General features: G+C 39.3%; 1 protein-coding gene across 1 annotated transcript in view; it reads left to right on the top strand.

The window, feature by feature from the left end:
- The first annotated feature begins 426 nt into the window (after positions 1-426).
- si:dkey-247m21.3 (5-hydroxytryptamine receptor 4) overlaps positions 427-11,176 on the top strand; it is a 58,111-nt gene continuing 47,361 nt past the window's right edge. Inside the window, exon 1 of the mRNA XM_036140131.1 lies at positions 427-554. The gene's annotated coding sequence lies outside the window, so the exon portion shown is untranslated. The remainder of the gene's footprint in view (positions 555-11,176) is intronic.

Here is an 11,176-nt window from a genome sequence, read left to right as displayed (position 1 = left end):
TGTTATAAAGATCATACTCCAACTCAGCGAACCATGCAACTGAGTGGGGCGAACGAAAAGTGTGCAAAATGTGCATGTTTAATTGGGCATAAAAAACGGTAACAGACTCTTAAATCTACATAATAATACCTTAAGGCAGTTCTGACGGCAACAGAGGATTCACGCTAGTACTGGCAAGGTGAACCTAACACAGGTGCTGGTGAAAGTAGAATAAGCTCTTTCTGTATGGCTGTAATAGAATTTCTGTCTACGGTGTTGTGAATGGTCTAATTCTGTTCTAGCAAATCATGAGGCCACTAGAGGGCAGCATCGATCCCCTTCTCCGTGGCCCCGTGGCCCCCCCCCTCTCTCTCTCTCTCTCTTTCCACGGCACGAGGCGCGCTGTCACAGTGAATCCCTCTCAGTGTCACTCATCAGTAGCTCGTGCGGATCGTTCTCCACGGGCACGCGGCGGGATTAGTATTTTCTGCACTTCGGGGGGGAAATATGAGAGGGAACTAAATCGCACTGGCTGCTGTTTTAACTGGATGAAAGGAGGCGAGGTAACCTAACAGGTGAGGTAAGCCTTTAAAAAAGTTGGACATGGACAATCATTGACTATTTTAAAAACAAGATTAGTTCAAATTCGCTGGTTTTCACTGGAAATGTGTTGTAATTTCTATGACTTGATATGCGAGATTATGTTATTTGGTTGGTGTTACTGTTTAGTGTGAAGGACTGCATAGAGTTATTGCTATTGGAGTGCTTGTAAACTGTTTGGATTGACAGTTATTATTCGTCCAGTGATGCAATTTCTCTCGTTTTTAATTCTTTTAAGCTGTTCCCTGTAGAGGTGCTGAGCTGAAAAGCTGATGCTTTTACTGAACCTTCTTTTAGCTCTGCAGTTAAATTGTTTTATGCCTTGACTGATCTTACACATTATTTGAGTTTAAGATGTGTCTTCCTCACCTTATGGATTCTTAAACATAAGATAGTCATAGTAGATCTGTAACAACGTTAATAGCACTGGTAATGAGAGGGGATCCACAGGCATCCTGTCATTCTTTGGCTTGAGAAAACTTGCAGTAAAAGACAAGTGCGTCAGTAGGCATTTACTGCCTGCATGTAGCCATTTGTTTAGTCAGACAGAACATGGTAGGTAATATGTGCACACATGGCAGTTTCACAGCATTTTCTCAAAGATTTATTATTATTATTATTATTATTATTATTATTATTATTATTATTATTATTATTATTATTATTATTATTATTATTATTTCAAATGTTTACCAGTAGACATTCACTCTCAATTACTATAACAATATGGAAAAGTATCTACTTTGCCTGAATGTAGTTAAACACAAGTGTTTTTGTACTTTCTTCCAAGAGTTTGAGAAAAAGAGTAATATAAAGAGATACGATGATACTGTCACTGTTAAATCAGTCTCATAATGTATTGAAATCAATTATATTTCTTGTTTGATGTTTCCTCCAAGAGGCCTACAGCGCTCAGATCTCCTGCATATTTCCCAGGATTTAAGACCTAAAGTTAATATTAATCAAACTACATGTTTTATAGGTGCACAGGATGTTTTACAGCCCAGTTTTCTGTTCTAAAACAAATCTGACAGGGGGGAAGAAAGGGGAAGCTTTGAAAGCATTCAGCACCAGAACCACAATATTAGAACTGAAAAGAGTGCTTTACCAGCTCATATGTGGGCTGGGTAGATTTCATAGAACCTTCTTGCATTTCGGCTCAGGTGGTTTTCTTTCATCAGTCAATGTGAGGTAGAGGAATAGTTGACTTTTGGCTACTAAACTGGCTCTGTCCATAGAAATGAAAGAATGGATACTTGATTGGCTTTGGTGATCCATAGAAGCTATAGGCCAGCGTGACTGCCATGTTGTGAGTGGCAATTTCTCCTTCTCCATGTCCAATGAATCTTCTAAGATTTTTCTAGGAAGTCATTAGAGATTCACCGAACCATTTTTTATATTTTTTTTCAACCCAATCCGATACCGATACCTGGGCTGAGCGTATCGGCCGATACTACAATGAACTGTATACCTTGCCATGTTTGTGGTGGAGAATTTACCATCCACCACTAACAATTTTTGCCTTGCAGATGCTGCATGTTGTAGTCGGATTTCTTGGTGTATCAAGTTTGAAATGTTTCCAAATATCAAAATTGTCTCGGTCCGGCGCTTGCTCCATTTTGCTGCGTGTTTTACTCATCACTAGCTGCTGTGTGTGCTCTGTGGGATGACGTAACCGGCGTTACAAACACAGAATTCAAATGACTAGATCGCTGTAACTGTACTGCTTTGTATGATATTAGTAAAAAAAAGAAATGAATGGATCGAAATGCTGGATCGGGTCATTCATCCAACTAATTAGTCAATATCGGAGCCATTATCCGATCCAGATATCGGATCAGTGCATCTCTGGAGGCAATCTAGTTGTTTTTTCCATTCATTTCCAGTATGATATGAGACAGATAAGCCTTTTTTGCCGGTGCTTCAGAGTATCACACCATGCTAAACAGTAACACAGCTAGACCTAAAACTATTGGTACAAAACTATCTTGCACAGTTTTTTATATGTGTTTAAACAAAGCTGCCACTCATAATATGGCGGCAACACTGAGGTATGAGCCACACACACATCGAAGGTGTGGCTACAAAACAAAACCAAATCTCGCAGGAGCTTTATACAATAGTAGTAATGTAGCCCATGACACAAAAAAAGGGACAAAGGAAGCACACAGCAGGTAAACAGCCATCCTTCAATCCATTATCTACCCGCTTATCTGTGCCGATTCCGGGAGGGTTGTTTCTATCTCCTCTCTACTGGGCGAGAGGCATTATTAGTTTGAGAGTAGTACCATAGTCAGATGTCAAAACTGTTGCCACTTTTGCTTCTTCTAAACACCTGATCAGTTCCTTATGATGTCTCTTTACCCTGAAAGTGCATGCTTCTGGAGAGCTGGGCTCACACCTTAGAAAGAACCGTAGGGCCCGTCAAGAAGGCTTTGCTAAACCAGGTCAGCGAGAAGAATGTATTGAGTTTGAAGTAAAACTGAAGTAGAACTGAATGGTCGAGCATTTTTGACTTTAATGCCACTGTCCACAACTAACGTTCTGCTGTAAACCTACAATGGTTCGGTTTGCCACAGGTTCTGTTTTTCTTCCTCCTAGTCTTTGGTGTCTGTAATTTTATCCCCGTTCCACACAAACCTTTGCTGTTCATGGCCAGGTACTTCCTGGTCAGCCTTCCTGTTGGTGACTTCACCAGTTTGCGTCGGCATTTCGTATCCATTTCATACCCATAAATAATCTGTCACTTACCCAAGTATTGTTGCAGCAACAAAGAGACACTATTATGAATTACTGATTCCGTTTTGGAGTACACGCTCTGCACAGTGTTTTCTTTTCTGTTAACTTAAAGAGATACCACACTTTTGACATTTTCTGTCATTTTCTGTCATTTTCTGTGTGGTACTTTTAGCCCCTTGCTGTCTTCCTCCAATGGCTGATGACCGCACTTGGTATCCACGTATCAACAGCATAGGCCATCATTGGTGAAAGTGTGAGGGCTGCACAACACAGCCACCCAGCCAGGTGCACTGAATGGTTAGAGAAGACTTAACAAAGCCTCGGGGCAGATCATTTGGCTTGACGAATTTTAAAAATCGAGGTACTCAAATCATTCCAGGAATCATCTCAGCCCTAAAATGAATTATGAGAATAAAAATGCCAAAAATCCACCTATAATGTTATGAATTTGTATATTATTTTCTGAAAAAATTGAGATTGCTCCCTATTTGTATTGATTGTGGTTCTGATTTCCATTAAGTTCAGTTGACTGTTTTAAATAGGATTGGTTTTGACCACTCAAAGTAAAATAGCTTTGTGACATTCAGCTGGTAGATATTATTTACTGGCATCACCTTTAAAGTCCAATGAGCGTATAGATGTACAGTATATACAATATATAGAAAATCCCTTCAGATGACCGGTCAGCAAAATAAGTATATAAATATTGAGCCAGGCTTGGTATGAAATGTCCTCTGGCAAATCACAGCTTTCAGCCAATTGAAGAGTGGAAAAACTGCAAAATGACAAGCAAAGTGGTTTCCATCAAACTGGACCAGGACTTTACCATTTTTTTGTTCCTAAATAATTATAAGACTTAATCAGATGTAACATTTTAAAATGTTTATCTCAGTACCCATATTTTCAGTTGAAAAGCTTCGTTATTAAGTTACATGATTATGCCATATTGGTTTGGTCTTTTAATCGCCACTCAATCAGTATTATAATCAGCAGTTTTCCCCTTGATCAGCTCTGATTAGTTCTCATAGGGTCAAATTCAAATGCTGCAAAAATCCCCCCCCCCCCCCCCATTTACTAAATGAACCAACACTTGAACACATTTCCCACTTTTTTTCCCTCTGTACAAATAAACAGATTGTTCGGCTTTTAAATCTGTAAGAATACGACAAAGGTTAAGAACCCTTAGCATTAATTATGACCACTGATGAAGCGCTTTAATATACATTTATCTTTTTATTACAGAAACATAATTTAATTTTAAGAAAACCTTTTAGTTTGAGTACTTTTTTTAGCTGGAAAGAAAATTAAAGAAACACAAATGTGCAAACACAAAGTCATGAACATATGCAACACCCCGGATAACATAAATCAATAAGTACATAAACTGTTCTTTTTAAGATGATCAAAGTTTCTATGGACATTTAAACTGGCAATCCACGACTTTCTGTTTCCCTGGGGTATAAATAATTTATGGTTTGAGGACGATTTCTCTTAGCCTTTCTTCAAAATGGGAAAGAGTGGGGCTGGGTATCAATTCAAATTTCAAGAATCGGTTTGATTCCGATTCTCAAGGCTTAGAATTGAGTCTTTTCGACGCGAAACAGCAAATTAATAAAGTAATGGTTGTTAGTGGCAGCTGTAAGGACAAAATCCTGTTCCTGAATGTTGAGACAAATGCTTTCACAAACATGCTGCGGGGCAGAATACCGAAACAGATCTAGGATAGAAAACAGAGTATGGCAGAGATATCAAGAGCTGCTATTTCTATTCAATTCAGTTCAGTTCAAAAATATTTTATCAAACCAAAAGGGACACTAATTTGGACACTAACCTGGTGCAATTATTAAAAATATGACATTAGGAATTCACCTCCTGTAGTAGAGTATAAAGGCTTTCACATACACGGCGTACTGTGAGCCGCGCGGACGCCGCACTGATTCTCCGCTGACCTTTTTTACCTTCATAGTCAAGCGTACCTGGTGCCTACATTTCTTATGACAAATTCCAACAGTTCCCACCCTGCTTGCCAGTGGAAGGAAGCAGGGGGAAGTGATGGTGACATGTTTGATTAGCTAGTTGAGCACATAAAGCCATTTCTTTTCCAGCAGATACCTGTCAGTCACATATAAAAAAGCTTGACGTGAAGACTTCTTGACGCCGAGCAGTTTTTAGTGTGACACCGCGGGCGTAAAAATTGGGCTTTGCACGTACCTGTCAGTCTGCAGACTCATGTCCGCTCAAGTAATGCCAGCTCACACATTTAAGTTCACAGTGGAAAATGAATTTAAGAAGAAAAAAAAATCGATCTTTGGTTATATGACTTGATCTTTAGTAATTAATACGAGAATCAATTCATAGCTGGAAAATAGATTTGTTTTAAACATTGCCCTGGGAAAGACAACAAAAATTGTCATGAAGTCAATTAAGTGTTGCCCTTTATGAGTCAGAAAATGGGGAAAGGATAATAACGACTACCTTAAAACTTGCCCACAACTACATCTAGTGTTAACTGAAAAAATGTAAAAACAGCTGGAACTGTGACCAGCAAGGACCCAGGTTTTTCTAGCTGCAGCACACGGTGAGGAGGTAAGAGAGGAAAAACAGTATTCCAAAATTCACGGATAGAAAACAGGGCCTCCATAACAGCCATTTATTTAAGGGCCCTTGTATGGGTCTTCACCAGCGTCTGACAGTAATTATGGAGGACGCTCTATGGTTTGACGCAAAAAAGAAACATTGTTCTAATTGTTTACCATGGATTCTACAACAGAGTTTGCCGGGCTAACCGTCCTTAGAAAGAAAACCGAAAATCAGAATCAGATGGACGGACATCAATGAAAAGCAAAAATCTGTAAATTTCCAGGGATGATTCATAGATTTGCATGATTCTTGATTTGTACCTAGAAGTATTAATTTCAAACCCAACTATGAGAATGAAAAGTTAGAAGAACCTGATTCATCTTGAGCACAATATTGAATACAACCGTCCATACATACGGTATAAAATGTTGCCAAAGTTGCAGGTATGACCTTTTTATTCACATTTCTGATGGTTTGTCTCGCTTTCACCCAGTGACACACAAATGACTGTAAACTCTACTTGTGCTCGTGCTTCTTTCGTCTTTATATTCATAGGGTCCCACTGGTTTTCTGGCTTAACTTGGGTTTGGCTACATTCCCAGAGTTCTAAGTCCTAAAATAAATTGACCAGAGCACAATTATTCTCATGACTGCCAAGTCCCTGGCTTTTAAATGATTCGACTTAACAACTTTAGAGCTATTCACAACTATCAGACCTATGGTTTCATTTGACGAGAGTTGTTTGACGATGAGCGCGTTTTATATTCTGACATTTAAGAGCTGCTTTTTCATAACCATAACTCAGTAACTTCATAACTCAAAACAAAACGGCGCTACTCTGTTTCTGGATGGTGTTGATATATGACATTTTAGAGATATTTCATAAATAAATATCCAAACACTTTTTCTTAGAAATTTGCAGAGCATTTATCTTTCTGCGTTATGCCGTCCAGCTGGGTTAAAAACACAAACGTGAAGGTTTGCGTTTCTATTAGCTGTTCACATAAAACTGGTCACTCCAACAGCTCAGCGAGGTGTTTTTATTGTAGATGTGCCGCCTTTTTTTTTTTTTTACTGTGGGAAAATCCCTGGCATCAAACCATTTTAAGTGCAGTTTTGTAAATCATTGGGAGACTTAATGAGAGCGGTGCTGTATTTTCATGAAGCATAAATTATACTCGAAAGCAAGTTTAAAATCACACTTATCTAGGTTAAAACGCACCTTATTCCTGTCTCAATACTAATCTGAATTAAAAAATAAAAAAAAACATGCACTGAGTACTAATATTGACCCGCATCCCTCTCATCCCCTAAAGATTTTAACCTAAAACTGAAGCAGCTTCCCTCCTCCTGTAATAAATCCTAGCCGCTGCCTTCCAGGAAAGCTTAAATAAACCAGCTTTAGTTTGCCAAGATCTTTGTCCCTATCCACAAGGGTGAAACATTTTACACAGAGTCAAATCTGTGAACACGTTGGACTGCTCCAGTTCTAATTATGTGAGCTACTAGATCCTTCCCTCCACTTTTTTTCCCCCAAGAACAGAGTAGTCTTATACTTAAATTCTAATCTGAATTTATCATCTTACATTGTAATAATCCCTCCCTGCGCCGTGAAGAAATTGAAAGCATAAGTATGGCATGCGTCCAGTCCTTGGCAGCAGCCAGCAGACTTACAACCCTGTAAAAATTCCCAGGCATATGTGCATGAACCAGACAGGCAGGTAAATTAAAGCAATTATGAGAGAGACTGACTGTAATGCAATAACCTGACCTGCTGTAAAACAGAAAGAAAAAGTTGAAGTTGCTGTTTCAGGCATCGGGCTATTTGCCATCCGTTTTTAGCCACTCCCTGCAGACATTTAAGAGAGACAAACTGCCTTCAGGCTAATTTTGGGCCATCTGTACCAACGCCAACTCATTAGCCTGATTCTTCGGAGCCTTCCAGAATGTATTCAATATCATCATCACCTCACCCACATACGGCATATAGTCAGTTAATGGGAGGGACAAGGCTTCAGAAGCTCTTTGTTTTCTTCCCTTGTTGATGCAGATCACACAAGCTTTGTATAATTTCCGGCAGCTACAGCGATCGTTTTATTTGATGTAGAAAATGTATTTCATCACAACTCCCACCTCAACCTGTTAACGCATGTATTTAACATCAATTTTACACCTAAACTTCAACTGTGTATTTTTTTTTTTTTTTTTTTATTTTGTGTGTGTGTGATACACTTCTCTACGGAGCCCTAGAGGGGTCATCGCAAAATGTTTTGCATGTTGAGAGAATGTGCGCTCGTTTAACTAAATTGTGCACCCGTTTTACTAAATCGTGCGCACAATTTACTATATTGTGCTCTCGTTTTACTATAGTGTGAGCTCATTTTACGAAATTGAGCTCTCATTTTAAGCATAGTAAAACGAGGGCACAATTTATTAAACGAGTGCACTATTTAGTGAACATGATTATAGAACATTGTGTTAACGATCTACTTAAACGTGGCCACAATATGTAAAACGTGCACTCAATATTGTCTTGACACATGTAAACATGAGCACGTTATAGTATATTCGAGATCTCGAGCTACCAAAACGCACCCACGAATAATTAAAACGTGTGTTTGAATAAATTTTGTGCACGTTTTATTAGTTTGAGGGCTCAATTAAAGGAAACGTGCTCACAAATGATCACGACCTGAAAAAAAATATCACTTAAAGTGAGCTCTCCCGGGCTCCGTACTTTTCTCACGTTCAGACCAAATCAAACTGAAGGATTTTTCAATTAACCGATATCGGAAATAAAAATTGTTCCACGACAGAAATAAAAGTTTTCATTGCTGTCAATGAAGGTGTGTATTTGACCAATGTTAGATAAGGAAGATTTCAGCAATGATCTTGGAAAGGCGATTGTTGCTAATCAAAAATGGTTTGTGTTTCCCTGAAAGGGAAATTAAACGCTGTAATAACTCAAACTATCCAAGTTTCTTCAAAGAAACTGTGGGCAGGAGGGATCTCCTGTAGTGGGCTATCTTACAGCAGACCAGAGGAAGCCTCTGACTGAAGACACCTTGTTCTTGTATGATGAATAGTGTTTGACCTTTTCCTATTTCTGAATCTAATCTAATAAACATCCAAAATGTGATGAATGTTTCCATTCCAATGCCACAAAGCAGTGCACCAGCTAGTTCACTTGAATGCTGGTAAAAAAAAAAAGCTGAGCTGCATCTGGATGAACCACAAGACTTCTGGAATTGATGTCAGATGAGACTATACCAGAGATGTTTGGCCATAATGAACAGTACCATGCGTCTGATAAGAAAGCAAATGTAGCACAAGAGCACAAACACCTCATACCAGTTGCCAAGCATGGTGGTGGAGGGCTGATGATGGTACCTTGCAATCACTGGTTTGATCTCAAATTCTGCTAAAGTCAAGCGTGTGGACGTCTGTCTGACTGCTGAACTTTGGCTGAAAGAAAAGGGACAAGGATCCCAAACACAGCAGGAAATCCTCAACAGAATGGGTGAAAATGAAAATAATCTGTTGTTGCCACTGGCTTAAATGAAGTGAAATTACTGGAGGACCTCTGCAAATTTTTACAAACTTCAGTGAACTGAAGAAATAAGCAAGGAAAAGTTTACATAAATCCCCCCACAATGTTGAGGGATTAGATGATACAGGAAACTTCTATTTAGCTGTAATGCCCACAGAATCTACAGACCTGATAACTCAGCCGACACACGAATAACCATTTAAAAAGGTTTATTGAATGAACCGGTGTAGCTGGAACAGGAACGGACCCAGGAAGCACTGCGCGGGAGAGAACAGGGTTAGTGGCCAAGAGCAGTTCAGTGATATATTGTGAGAACACTGAATACAAACCACTAACCTTCTCAGTTGCTGGGAAGTTGCACTGGCTCTGATGATTGGCTCCAGTGGCTCCGTCTGTGAGATCCAAATAACTGACTCAATGATCCACTCAACGTAGATAATATTCAGGGCAGAGGCAGAAACAAAAATCCGAAGCCAGGTCTTGGGTCACACACAGTAAGCACTTCACCAGGCAGAAGTTTCCAGAAAGACTTGGGCAGGAGGCGAATCCAGGATCCAGGCTTTGAGTCGTTAATAGGAGGCACACTCCAGGCAGAGGTATCCAGAAAGGGGCAGAGGCAGACAGGCTTGGTAGAGAGGCAAGGCAGAAAGGTCAATGTCCAGAATTGAGAAGCAAACTGAAGAATCCGACGTGGGCAGGAAATGCAGGACAATCACAGGAAGGAGACAGGTCGTGAACAGGCAGGCAATCAAGGAGCGATGGGATGGTTTACTCACAATAAAGGCTTTCAAGAATCTGGCAGTTACACATAGGGATAGACTGGTATACAGGACTGTCTCAGAAAATTAGAATATTGTGATAAAGTTCTTTATTTTCTGTAATGCAATTAAAAAACATGAAATGTCATACATTCTGGATTCATTACAAATCAACTGAAATATCGCCAGCCTTTTATTGTTTTAATATCACTGATTATGGCGTACAGCTGAAGAAACCCAAATATCCTATCTCAAAATATTAGAATATTGTGAAAAAGTATACTAGTACGCTATTCAACTAATCACTTGAATCGTCTAATTAACTCGAAACACTGCAGGGTTTCCTGAGCCTTGAAAAACACTCAGCTTGGTTCAGTAAACTAAATCACAACTATGGTAGTGGTTAAGAGACGACATAAGATTCTCACAGTAACTGGTGTACTGACCATGGCATTACTGTCCTTGATTGGCCTGCCAATTCCCCTGACCTGAACCCCATAGAGAATTTGTGGGGTATTGTGAAGAAGAAGCTGAAAGACACCAGACCCAACAATGCAAATGAGCTAAAGGCCGCTATTGAAGCATCCTGGGCATCCATAACACCTCAGCAATGCCACAGGCTGATTGCCTCCATGCCACGCCGCATTGATGCAGTAATCTGTGCAAAAGGATTCCCAACCAAGTACTGAGTGCATTAATGGACATTTTCAAATGTTTGATTTTGTTTTGCTGTTATAATGTTTTTTTTTTTACTTGGTCTGAGGAAATATTCTAATATTTTGAGATAGGGTTTCTGAGTTTTCTTCAGCTGTACACCATAATCAGCGATATTAAAACAATAAAAGGCTTGCGATATTTCAGTTGATTTGTAATGAATCCAGAATGTATGACATTTCATGTTTTTTAATTGCATTACAGAAAATAAAGATTTTTATCACAATATTCTAATTTTCTGAGACAGTCCTGTATA

Source organism: Fundulus heteroclitus, chromosome 8, assembly GCF_011125445.2.
Source record: "Fundulus heteroclitus isolate FHET01 chromosome 8, MU-UCD_Fhet_4.1, whole genome shotgun sequence".
NCBI classification, from domain to species: Eukaryota; Metazoa; Chordata; class Actinopteri; order Cyprinodontiformes; family Fundulidae; genus Fundulus; species Fundulus heteroclitus.
Note: the sequence above shows the minus strand (reverse complement) of the source record. Positions and strands in the feature narration are given on the sequence as shown.